The following is a 12,500-nucleotide window of genomic DNA, read 5'->3' on the forward strand; positions in this document are numbered from 1 at the left end:
CTGAGTGTTTTCCCCGTTAACAGCGCGGAAGCCTTGCAAAACTACACACCAGACTCAGGAAACAACCAATGAAACACCTATAACTCCCGACTGGTATTAACAAAAGCTTCTGGTCCTTGTTACGGCTATTTTTTAAGGCCAGAGAGGAGCTACATTGGGTTGACATGAGTGTTTTCCTCGTTCACTGCAGCGCGGAAGCCTTGCAAAATTACCGCCAGGCTCAGGAAACCCTATAACTCGCGACTGGTATTAACGGCCAGGGAGGAGCTACGTCGAGTGCCAATGAATTTTTTCCTTTCACTGCGCGGAAGCCTTGCAAACTACCCCCAGGCCTAGAAAGACTGGTATTAACAAAAGCTTCTGGTCCTTGTTACGGCTATTTTTTTAAGGCCAGAGAGGAGCTACATTGGGTTGCCATGAGTGTTTTCCCCGTTCACTGCAGCGCGGAAGCCTTGCAAAACTACCACAAGACTCAGGAAACCACCCATGGAAACCCCGACAACTTCCGCGGAAGCCTTTAAAAACAGATGTACTAAGGCTCCGAGGAGTTTAGTAATCTGGCCCTTAGGTTGGTATGGGGCCCAGAATTCACACGCTTGGTATTCGTTGGTGCCAGGTGAACAATAGCTCGGTGTTCTCAGACACTTGAAAAGATCACTCACTCTTTTCGGTGTAAAATCAAATAACAAAACGGCGCAGTATTACAGGGACAGTATTCTTAAACATTTCAGTCCACATGCACACATTTCACAAGGCTTTCATGGGAGTTTGGGGCATTTTCAGAGGTACTTTTATGACCCTGGTGGTAGTTTGAGTTCACTAAATGGCCGCCCGGACCAACCCACGTGAGGCGTCGGCGTCACGGGGTGGTACTCGCGTCCACTTCACGAGCCGCATCGAATGTCTCTGCTGGTTAACAAACATCGACGTGACCGGCAGCTGTGTCTTGTTATCGTCTGCCTAAAATAGTGAAGATATTATTATGTTTTCGTTTTGTCCGTCTGTTTACTTAATCCTGTATTCCTTGACGTATCGCTTCCTCAGGTCGCCGGTTTGAAAAGCCTCTCGTAGAAGTTGCTGGGATTTCCATGGACTGTTTTGTGATCCTCGTGATAGCTTTACACGACTACTGCACTTTATAAACAGGGAAAATCACCCAGGAAGACCTTGTTAATCACCTCTGTGGCCTTGGGAGAAAGTCGTAATAGGAGCCCGGTGCGTTGAAGAATATGGAATTATGGATCTTAGACTTTCTTCCTCTTACTGCTCGGCCCTTGTGTGAACTGCACTACTCATGTCGCTGTCCCAAGTTGACCCACTTTACGAGATCTACAACTGCATGTGTCTCTGTCGCCCGCCAACACCAATGAAGAGGACGACACTGTTCTGCTTGATGTCCGTCTTTTCAGCCTTTCCTTCTCTCACTACTCGACTCTTGCGTCCACTCCGTTCTAAATGCCGCTGTCCCAAGTTGACCCACATCACGAGGACGGCAACTGTGTCTCGTTATCGCCCGTCTATACCAATAAAGATACAATAATATTCTCAAGCTTGTCCTTTTTACCTTCCTTCCTCTCACTTCTCGGCTCTTGCGTCCACTCCGTTCTAAATGTCGCTGTCCCAAATTGACGCACTTCACGGGAACTCCAACTGTCTATCGCCCGCCTATACCAATGAAGAGGCGATAGTGTTTTCCTATTGGCCGTCCTTTCAGCCTTTCCTCCCCTTACCTGCTGTCCCTTGCGTCCACTCCACTCCGCAAATCACTGTCCCATGGTTGACCCACACCACGAGAAGGTCAACTGTTTTTCTATCGCCCGTCTACCAGCGAAGATACGATAATGCTTTGGTTGTCCGTTTTTTCAGCCTTTATCTCTAACTTGTCAGCCATTCCGTCTCCCCACTCCGCTCGCTGTCCCATATTTTACCCAGATCGCAAGGAGGTCGACAGTCTCTCTATCGCCCGCCCGTTTTGGTTGTTGTCCGACTTTTAATCATTTCTTCGTCTCACTTCTCGGCCCTTGCGTCCATTCAACTCATGTCGTTGTCCCAAAGTTGACCCACATTAGACGAGGCAAGGCAGCAATGCGTCCCTCGTTTTCCTCCTTTCTCACTGGCAGACGCAACAAATCGAACACACACTTTCAGCCTCGTCGTCAGTGGTCCGCGGTCGCCCCTCTTTCAGTCTGTGAGAGATTCTTCCTACATTCCTGCAAGCGGTGAGGTATAAATAAGATCCCAGCAAAAATATTACACACGATCATTTTTCGCAGTAAAGAACCCAGCGGAAAGTTTTCAATAGGAAGACGTAAACAGATCACATAAATTTAGTTCCACGGTTGTAGTAAAAATAAAATAAAAATAAGCACTGTAAAACGAATCTAGACAGACAAAATCGAAAAAAATAAGAATGAATGCATCGTGGTGTGTGTGTGTGTGTGTGTGTGTGTGTGTGTGTGTGTGTGTGTGTGTGGTGAGGAAGGAAGAGACTCGGCGCTGGCTATGTGTGTATGTGATGATGGGAGGGGATGGTGGTGAGGGTGGGGAAGGAGCAGGGTGGAGGGGGTAGGGGCAGGTGAATGTTGCAGGCCATCGCTTCCTGGTGACGAGTGGGCGGGGAGGAGAGACAAACGGCGGGACAGGTGACAACGAGCGGCCCTGAGTCTGAGTCCATCCTGAAAAGTGTACGGCGGCGATACGTTACCGTGGTGGATGTGTGTGAGGGAGGACGGGGGTAGAGGAGGCGTGAGGAGAGGTATAACAGTAAGGTCCATTGTAGTAGTAATAGAAGCGTGTTGGTCGGGGTGATGGTAGTGGCAGTAATAGTTGTCCTTGCAGTTTTTAGTAGTAGAGGTGGTGGTTGTGGTAGTAGTAGTAGTAGTAGTAGTAGTAGTAGCAACAAGTTTATGATAACGATGATAATGAAAAGGAGGAGAAGGAAGAGAAAGAGGAGGGCAACAACAACAACAACAACAACAACAACAACAACAATAATAATAATAATAATAATAATAATAATAATAATAATAATAATAATAATAATAATAATAATAATAATAATAATAATAATAATAATAACAACAATAAAGAAGAAAAGAACAACAAGAACAAGAACAACAAGAACAAGAAAATTAAGAAACAAAAGCACAACAATATACAGACAACATCAACAAAAGAATCCAGCAACAAGACAAACAGCAACAGCCGCCAGTGTGTAACAATTATAACGTAAGTCACACACGCAGCACAATCAGAGTCAGTCCTCACTAAGGCGGCCGCTGGGTGAAGGCGTGCCGGGATGGCGATGAGGGGGAGGGAAAGGGAGGACAAGAGAATGTAGAGGAATATAAAGATGGAGGGTCAGGGAGATAAAGTAATAGAGAATGTAGAAGAATATAAAGATGGAGGGTCAGGGAGATAAAGTAATAGAGAATGTAGAAGAATATAAAAATGGAGGGTCAGGGAGATAAAGTAATAGAGAATGTAGAAGAATATAAAAATGGAGGGTCAGGGAGATAAAGTAATAGAGAATGTAGAAGAATATAAAAATGGAGGGTCAGGGAGATAAAGTAATAGAGAATGTAGAAGAATATAAAAATGGAGGGTCAGGGAGATAAAGTAATAGAGAATGTAGAAGAATATAAAAATGGAGGGTCAGGGAGGTAGAGTAATAGACATTTAAAATACATAACAAACAAACAAACACAAGAAACCAATAATCAAAAACAACAAAGACAATATCAGCAAGACTTCACTGTATATGCCTACGGAAAATTTAAGCCTATTATTCACATGCCATTGATAGCCTACACAAGGGCTTGGATATCACTGTTCTGGTGGTGGTGTTGCTTCGTTCAGGAGAGGAATCAGGTCACGTTTGTCAGCGGGCGGCGGTGCACGGAGAGGCAGGAAGTGGCGCTGTCCGGGATTGTTCTGAAGTGTCCCCTCAAGGCGTGTGTGTGTGTGTGTGTGTGTGTGTGTGTGTGTGTGTGTGTGTGTGTGTGTGTGTGTGTGTGTGTGTGTGTAGGTAATCCTTCGCACTGGTCCCTGGGGCGAGAGTCTTGGAATAACAGGAAGGAAAAAAACATACACACTTTCTTTTGCAGGATATTAAAAGTAAAAGAAATATTATGGATAAAGACACTCACCTTGCGGGATAATAAGCATCGTCCCGTAGGCATACACGTTTTTTATATATTGTTTTGCAGTAATGGAGCAGCTCAGGGGCAAAACCAAACAAACAAATATACAACAAGTGATAATATGACAAGGCTTCTGGACCATGAACGTGAAAAACTCATGAGAACCCGATTAATCTCCTTTGTGGCTTAGTTGTTGTGGGAGCCAGAAGCGTCTGGGAATACATCAAAAGGCGACTGTGCAATGGCTGATTTTAGCCCAACACCTGAGGACACCTTGATGACGTCAGGCCCACGATATGACATCACAGTGAAAAAATTTAAACAAGCACGACAATCCAGCCAAGCGCGTGCGCTCACACACACACACACACACACACACACACACACACACACACACACACACACACACACACACACACACACACACAGACAGCTCCAGTAGCTCAGTGGATAAAGCTCTGCCCTGTTAGGCTCCGGCCTGGCAGGCGGAGGTTCGAGCTCCGCTCAGGCTGAAATTTTTCAGCTTACAAGGAATGGTCACTCGCCCCTTGAGCAAGAAGGACGGGGGTGTGGTGCGTGCAGGTCCCAGAAGTCCCCGAAGATCGACTGTAATGAGTCTTGCTCTAAATGGGGAGGATGTTGTCTGAATATTGGTGGGCTAATAAGAGGCGTGGCTTAGAGTTAAGTCCACGACAAGGGCGTAGGGTGAGCCAGAATAGTGTGATGTACTGTGCGACCTGCAAATCAATAACGGCAGAGTACATGACGGCAGATGAAGCGGTAATAATGACAGGCTTCGTGGAGGGCGTGGACGAGAGGGCAGCGCAGGGAGGTGGTGGTGAGTGTAGAGCCCTGGGACTCGTATTCTCAAAGGCTTCGGGCTCTTGGTACGATACTTTTCTAAGGCAACAGGAATAATGCGTCGGGTTCTCAAGCGTGTTTTGCCTGTTCATGGCGTAGAAATCTTGCAAAATTACCGCCAGAAATATGGAAACACCATGGAAATCCCTACAACTTCTACGAGAGCCTCTTGAAATTGAGATCCCAAGGCCTCGAAACGTTTGAGAACGTGGGTCCTGGGAAGGTATTCTCAGACACTTCCACCTCTCACACCATCTATTTCCCAAGGCCACAAAGCAGATAAGTCGGGTTCTCATGGGTATTTTTAACGTTCACGGTGCAGAAGCCTTGTCAAACTATCACTAGACTCAAAAAACTACCCATGGCAATACCCACAACAACCTCCACGATAGTTTAATCAAATGTGGGAGAGTGAGCCCCGAAATGTTTGAGAATATGGGCCTTTGACTCCGGTGACTTCGTGCGTGCGTCTCAGGAACATCATGCGAACGGAAGGAATAGTCGATTATTTCCTGACAGCTGCGTGTGTGTGTGTGTGTGTGTGTGTGTGTGTGTGTGTGTGTGTGAGAGAGAGAGAGAGAGAGAGAGAGAGAGAGAGAGAGAGAGAGAGAGAGAGAGAGAGAGAGAGAGAGAGAGAGAGAGAGAGAGAGAGAGAGAGAGAGAGAGAGACACACACACACACACACACACACACACACACACACACACACACACACACACACACACACATATATACGGTGGTTGAATGGATAGCGTGACGGCGCCGCGTTCAGGACGACGCGAGTTTAATCCCCGCCCGGTGCCACCAAGCTGGTATTTTTCAGCCGCCGAGTGGCTTAAAACTACCCACATGCTGTCCAGAAGACCACCTATCAACCCGGACTCAAGATTCTAGGATTAAAGATGAGCTCCGGGAGGGCAGCATGAGCCAGTGCAAGATGGCGCCACTATAAACACTCGCCTGCGCCAGAACGGGCTGGGCCGACCATCAGGCCCCACCGGGAAGAAGCCTTGGGCCGACCATCAGGATCCACCGGAAGAAGCCTACCGGCGCAATAGGCCACGACGTAAAAAAAATAAAAAAATAATAATAAAAAAAACTCTTGATCAGGTACCAAATATTTCCACCTAAACTTCAATATCCTTATAAATCATGTCCCCTTAAGACCACACTAACTACCGCAATAATCAATCCACCAAACATCAACACTGGAAAGACACAACAGCTAAACATTCATTAGTAACTACAACATCCTTTCAGTATTCTTATGGGAGCTATAGAGTCAGTGGACCGCTTCTTCATTCACGTTAGCACTTAGACCTCATTCAATAAACATCAACACCAGAAAGACATAACCGGTATAGGAAATTCACACGTGTCTACAACATTAAGTAAGTATGTTTATCCTCCCTAGTGTCTGTGTTACGCTTCTTCATTTACATTAACATAATTATACCTCGGCTTCTTTACCCCACAAAACATCAACACCAAAAAAAGACAACTGACGAACATTAACTCGTAACTACAATATAGTATGTTTATGATTCCCAGAGTTTGTGGAACGCTTCTACATTGACGTTAACACAATCATATCTCGGCTTCTACTCCACTATACATCAACATCAAGAAATATACAACTGCTAGACATTCACTCGTAACTACAACATCAATTACTAGTATGTTTATGATTCCCAGGGTCCGTGTAACGCTTCTTCATTTACGTTAACATAATCATAACTCGGCTTCTTTACCCCACTGAACATCTACATTAAGAAATATACAACTGCCAGACGTTCACTCGTAACTACAGCATCCTTTCAGTGCTTTTATGCGCCCCAGAGTGAGTGGAACGCTTCTTCAGTCACGTTGTCATATTCATTAAAATGCGTGAGGTGGCGACATTATTCAGGCAGAGAGGCGAGGGAAGGGAGGAGAGGGAGAGCGTGGCGGCGGCACAGCTCGTGTTGACACACCACTGTGACCTCTAGACAAGCGAAGCCGGTGACTCGGCAGAACCTGATGTGCTCGCCGTGAACCCGGTCGTCGTATGAACCAGGAAAGTCTGCTCTCCTTTTCCTTCACATCTGGAGCAAACGGCGGTATTGTTAGACTCTGCCACCCCGCACATCAACTATTCCCAAAGGCCAAAATCGGGGGATTAATCGGGTTCTATCGAGTGTTTTTAGGTTCACAGTACAGAAGAAGGGTCAAACTACCACCAGGCTGATACAACTACCGTTGGAAATGCCCAAAACTCCTACGAAAGCCTTGTCAAATATATGTTTCTTAGGTTCATGATACAGGGGAAGGGTCAAACTACCACCAGGCTCATACAACTACCGTTGGAAATGCCCAAAACTCCTACGAAAGCCTTGTCAAATATATGTTTCTTAGGTTCATGGTACAGAGGAAGGGTCAAACTACCGCCAAGGTCATAAAACTACCCCTAGAAATGCTTAAACTTCTACGAAAGTCTTGTCAAATAGGTGTGCTTGGGCGCCGAAATGTTTGAACACATGACCCATAGGCGATCGCTCTTCCTTTCCTTCCTTTCCTTTCTTCCTTCGTCTCCTTTCTTCTTTTCTCTTTCTCTCTCTCTCTCTCTCTCTCTCTCTCTCTCCCTCTCTCTCTCCCTCTCTCCCTACACCTGTTGCATTGGCCCAGACGAGCACGCACCGCCGTCCCCTTGGCAGACTGACACACTCACACACTCCCTGGCAGACGCTGTAGCTCGTTATCCCAAAGAATGGCGCACCTCGTCCAGCCCGCCGCCAGTGTTTGTCATGCACACCGAGGCCACGACATCGCCTGCCAAGGGCCGTCCGCTGAACACTGCGAGGCGAGGCTGGGCTGAGGATGACGGACATTTACACTCACGCCTTGCACTATCACTCCCTGGCCATTCACCCCCTCCCTCCCCCTCCATCCTTACCCTTCCACCCCGGCAACTCCACCTAACCCCACCTTTCCTATCCTTATTCCCTTGATGATATGGATAATAGCTTGATGGAAACAGATGGATAGATGTAATATTGATGGAGAGATGGAAAGATAAATGGAGATAATAGAGTAATAGATTGATAGATAGATGCAATACTAAAGGAGATATAGTAAGATGGTTGGAGATAGATAGATACAGGTAGAGTAATAGATTGAGAGATAGACAGATAGTATATTGATAGATACAAAATTGTATACTTATATAGAGAGGTAATAAAACAGATCACACACACACACACACACACACACACACACACACACACACACATATGAGACTAATTCTGGACTATGATAGCAGGGAAGTAAAGTTTTCGAGTCGACTTAGTCCTGAATTAGGGAGTCCACTGCCAGGCTCAAAACTTGTATTCTACGCGTAAAATGAGTTCAGAAACACCATTTATTTACATTAGAGAGAGGGAGGGATGGAGGGAGGGGGAACGAGAGAGAGAGAGAGAGAGAGAGAGAGAGAGAGAGAGAGAGAGAGAGAGAGAGAGAGAGAGAGAGAGAGAGAGAGAGAGAGAGAGAGAGAGAGAGAGAGAGAGAGAGAGAATGAATAAGAAAGAAGGAAGGAAAAATGAAAGAATGAATGAGAGAACGAAAGAAAAAAGAAAAAGAAAGAAAAGAAAGAAAAAGAAAGAAAAGAAAGAAAAAATCCGAAAGAAAAAAGAAAAAAAAGAGAATGAATGAATGAATGAGAGCGAGAGTGACAGACAGACAGAGCCAGAACCAGAGAGACAGAGAGAGGTCGTGGAAAGGTCATAAACACTCGACAGCATGTAAGTCAACTGGCCGGGGCTGAGAGATTGCAGGCAAGAGGGTAATGGAAGACGTAAGGGAGAGCGGAGGCTGAATATTCATGGCGGAGGGAAGGAAGAGGACCAGCCGGGAGAGACAAGCTGGGAGGACCGTTTTCTGGGACACTTTCGGCTCCCACAACTCATTCTCAAGGCCACAAAGAGGATTAATCGGGTTCTCAGGAGTATTTCTTTGGGTTCATGATACAGAAGAAGGGTCAGACTATAACTAGGCTCGTAAAACTACCCATGGAAATACTAACACAACCTCTACGTAGGCCCGTATTCTGGGACGCTTTCGACTCCCATAACAACTATTCTCCCAAGGCCACAAAAGGGATTGATCGGGTTCTCATGACCATTTCTTGAGGTTCATGATACAGAAGAAGGGTCAGACTACCACCAGGCTCATAAAACTACCCACCATCCAGAAGAGGCAAGCTAGGAGGACCGTATTCAGGGACGTTTTCGGCTCCCACAACAACTAATTCCCAAGGCCACAAAGGGAATTAGTCGGGTTCTCATGAGTGTTTCTTTACGTTCATGGTGCAGAAGCCTTGTCACACTATCATTAGGTTCATAGAAATATCCATGGAAACATTAACACAACCTCTACGAAAGCCTTATCAAATGTGAGTGTGTGAGCCCCGAAATGTTTGAGAATATGGATTTGATCTCTCTCTGATTATCTTCATATATGTCAGTCTCACTTGCATCAGAATCACGGCGCTCCACAAATACGTCACGATATAACACTGCCTTTACCCTTAATACACGCCATATATCTGCATTACTCAGCCTCAACTAACCTTCCCTTGTACTAACGCTGCCTATACTCTTTAATACATGCCATTTACCTGCATTAACTAACATCAACATAGCTTCCTTATTCCCAACAATGTCTTTAGTATTAATGCACGTCATTTGTCTGCATTACTTGACCTAAACGTAACTTCCCATTCTCTAACTGCCTGTACTCTCAATTTACGCCCTTTGTCTACATACCCTAACGTCAACATAGCTTTTTAATACACACCATTTTCCTGCATTCCTTGGCCTCAATGTAACTTCCCTTTGTCTAACACTGTCTCTGATCTTTGTACTCGTCATTTCTCTGCATTACCTAACCTCAACGCTTCCTTTCTCTCCGGGCAGCTAAGGTCGGAGGGTCGCGCCAGGCCATCCATCCGTCTCTCCACACAGCGGCCCAGCGATCAGTCACCAGGTTTGTCCCTCTGAGCACACACGCCATTACCCACCCTCGGAGCTCTGTACACGCCGGCCCTTCTCTCCCTTGGTGCAAAAAATGTAGGATGATGATTATGGAGTGTCAGTGGATGGTAAGAATTGAGCCTTTACTAAGAACGTTGGGAAGAAATGATGACAAGAATTCTACCTTTACAAAAACGTGGGAAAGCTAATTCAAAAGGGCCAGGAGATACGTTAAGAGTACTTCCTTTACACAAAATCAAGATGAAGTAACTCGTACACTAATCCACTGTTAGCGATACAGGAAACGAAACCACAATGGGAAATCACACGCAAGACGCTCCTCCACACACATACACGCACGCAACTCTATGAATGATATCACACGCAAATCACTAATCCGTAAAGAAACGCAGACAAGACGCTCAACCACACTCACAAAAAACGCACACAACACGCGACTCCACCAATATAATCACACGCAAATCGCTGATCCAGAAAAAAAAAGAAAAACTGGAAGACCACTGAAGCCAATCATCAAATCAACTGAATCCCGAAATTATCTTAATGATCCTCTCAGTATGAGCTCTAAACTTACTAAGGGAAGGAAACACAGCAATTGGAACGCCTTATTTTTGCACGAATCAGTTGACAATCAGTCTTTACAATACGCAAGACAAAATTCATCAGTCTAGTGTATTGCTGCAGATGGGTCCCAAGGCAGGCAAGCAACTCCATTCCTTTGTTCACGAGTCAGCCAAGGAAACAACACAGCAATTGGAACGCCTTATTATTGCACATCAGTTGGCAGTCAGTCTTTACAATACGCTAGACAAAATTCATCAGTCTAATGTACTGCTGCAGATGGGTCCCAAGGCAGGCAGCTCCATTCCTTTGTTCACGAGTCAGCCAAGGAAACAACAGACTATGGAAGGCCTTATCATTGCACACCAGTTGGCACTCCTTACACCAGCAGTCCTTCCACCACGCTGGTCAAGAGTATCAACAACAATATCAGCCCGAGTGTAGCGCCTCAGGTGGGTCCCGAGACAGTCACTTAGGCACCCTTGCTTAAGAATCGAAGGAAACGCAGCATATAAGAAGTCTGTTAGCCCGCATGAGTTCCCAGTCAGTCCTTAAACCACGCTAGTCAACGCCCCCATCATCATCAGTGTAGTAGTGTATCGCTGAAGGTGTGTCTCGAGGCAGGCAACTACGCGCCTTTGTTTACGAATAAGGCCAAGAGAATACAGCATTTGGAGACCTTGGTTACCTGGCATCAAGTAGCAGTCAGCCCTTACCACCACGCTAGTCAACAGCATCAACATAACCATCAGGCCGAGTGTATCGCTGCAGGTAGGTCCCGAGGGTGTCAGATCCATCACCTTAGTTTACGAGTCAGCCAAGGAAACGCAGCATATGGAAGACCTTGGTTACCTCGCATCAGTTCAGTCCTTACACACACACACACTATATAGTCAATACCACAATCATCAGTTAGACTCCTTCGTTTATGAATGGAGAAAGAAACAGACAATATGGAAGGCGCTGGTTACCCCTCATCAGCTGGCACTCAGTTCTTACACGACACACACACATTATATACTCAATACCACAACCAACAGTTACGCTCCTTCGTTTATGAATTGGAGAAGGAAACGGACTATATGGAAGACACTGGTTACGCCTGTCAATTGACAGTCAGTTCTTACACCACACACACACCACAATCAATTACTCTCCTTCATTTATAATTGGAGAAGGAAACAGACTATATGGAAGACACTGGTTACGCCTGTCAATTGGCAGTCAGTTCTTACACCACACACACACCACAATCAATTACTCTCCTTCATTTATAATTGGAGAAGGAAACAGACTATATGGAAGGCACTGGTTACCCGTCATCAGTTGGCAGTCAGTTCTCACATCAAAACAGCCACCATCACCATCATCACCCTGAGTGTAGCGCTGCAGGTGGGTGTCCCGAGGCAGGCAACTCCACGTTCGTGAGTCGGCCGCGGGGAGAGAGAGAGAGGGAGGCTGCCATGAGGTCACGCCATTGAAACTCCCGCAATATCGGGATTATCTTGGAACCAGTTCTCGGAATTGGTGGTCAGTTGCCCTCACCTCTCACCGCCCCCACGGGAGAGAGAGAGAGGAGGAGGAGGAGGAGAAAGAGGAATTGATCAGGAGAAACAACGAAAAGGAAAAGGAGAAAATGTTAAGGGAGAAGAAGAAATATAAGGAGGAGGAGGAGGAGGAGAGAGGACGGAGGAGGAAAGGAGGAGGAGGAAGAGGAAGAAAAAGGAGGAGGAGAGGAGGAAGAAGAAAAGAAGAGAAGGAGGGAGGAGGAGGAGAGGAGGAGGAGACAAAAGAAAAGGGAGGAGGAGGAGATGAAAGAGGAGGAGGAGGAGGAGGAGGAGGAGGAAGAAGAAAAGAAAAAGAGGAGGAGATGAAAGAGGAGGAGGAGGAGGAGGAGGAGGAGGAAGA

Source organism: Eriocheir sinensis, unplaced genomic scaffold (genome assembly GCF_024679095.1).
Source record: "Eriocheir sinensis breed Jianghai 21 unplaced genomic scaffold, ASM2467909v1 Scaffold893, whole genome shotgun sequence".
In the NCBI taxonomy this organism is placed as follows: Eukaryota; Metazoa; Arthropoda; class Malacostraca; order Decapoda; family Varunidae; genus Eriocheir; species Eriocheir sinensis.